We start from the raw sequence: 1435 nt of genomic DNA, 5'->3' as shown, positions 1-1435 counted from the left end.
GAGAAATACAGAAGAAATGAGTCTGTTTTTTCTAGGCCAAAGCTTACCTGAAGATTGATGTGGAAGTGTGAGAAGATTGCCACCACCTTCAGAATGATTTTCAAGTGTCCTGGAAATTGTCTGGTGAGGGCAGTAAGAGGTCCAAAAAAAAAAAAAAAAAAAAGATGTAATTAAAAAAAAAACTTCAGGCACAGGATTCACAAACTAAGAAGCAATCAGACAGAGCTGGGGCTGTTAGGAAAATCATGGTATATTCTCTTGAAGAAAGTCCATGGTTTAAAAATTATCATTTTGGCTGGACATGGTGGCTCAAGCCTGAAATCTCAGCACTTTGGGTGGTGGAGGTGAGAGGACTGCCTGAACTCAGGGGTTCGAGACCAGCCTGAGCAGCATGGTGAGACCTCGTCTCTACAATACATCAAAAAATTAGCCGGGTGTGGTGGCACATGCCTGTGGTTCCAGTTACTTGGAAGGCTGAGGCAGAAGGTTCGCCTGAGTCCAGCAGGTTGAGGCTGTGGTGGCCGTGAGCATGCCACTGCACTCCAGTCTGGGCAAAAGTGAGACTCCGACTCAAAATAAAAAATAATGGTCATTCTGACGAGCCTGCAGTTAACATGGAAAACCAATGGTGTGAATCAGAAAATGAAACACACAATCCTTCACTGATAACTAACGAACATTTTACACCAGTTACCTGCTAGAACTTTCACTGCATGAAGAGAGGGATTTTGCTTGTTCTGTTCAGTGGACAGTACCTGACATGGAATGTGCTTATTAATGTTTTTGACTGCATCAATGAAACCAAATATAAAACTCATCTATGAAAACACATCTGAAGGGAATGAACACATGTACACGTGGAAAGCTGTGTTCAATAGGCAGAACTGCGGCGTTCTCCCCCATTTTCCAATTCTCCCTCAACTTGTGATAAAACTCTCTCCACGGAAAGTCTGGCCACAGCATCACCTTCCTCCTTTGGGCTGCCACGGAGGAAGCATTTGAATTGGAGCAGGGATGTGGCCAGCTCCAGTCCCAGGAGGGGCCCGGTGCAGGGCGTGTGGCTCCAGGCCAGGGCTCCGAGGACACCTGGCATTCAGGCTCCCCGCACCCCCAGGGGCTGAGAAGGCAGCGCCGCCCCGGCCGCCCCCACGGAAGCCTGCATTCGGGGGGGGGTCTTTCCTCCCCAGCCGCCAGGTCCTCTAAGGAGGTCCCCGGTACCTGCTGGGCCCCCTAAGGGGGATCGCTCGTTACCCGCCACCGGACTCGGGCCTACAAAGGCGTAACTCGTTCCCAAAAGGAAAGTCACTGTCTCCTCGCCGGCCCCACTCTCCCGAGCCCGGCCCTTCCGGAGGGGTCACTCCTCCCCCGCCCCTCGCTGAGGTTTCTCCCCGAGGGGGCGGTCGCTCGTCCCCCGAGGGGCGGTGACGCCTTCCCC

The sequence above is a fragment of the Carlito syrichta genome, unplaced genomic scaffold (assembly GCF_000164805.1).
Source record: "Carlito syrichta isolate Samal-C Ts95f unplaced genomic scaffold, Tarsius_syrichta-2.0.1 Scaffold304458, whole genome shotgun sequence".
Classification (NCBI taxonomy): Eukaryota; Metazoa; Chordata; class Mammalia; order Primates; family Tarsiidae; genus Carlito; species Carlito syrichta.
This window is presented reverse-complemented; position numbering follows the sequence as displayed.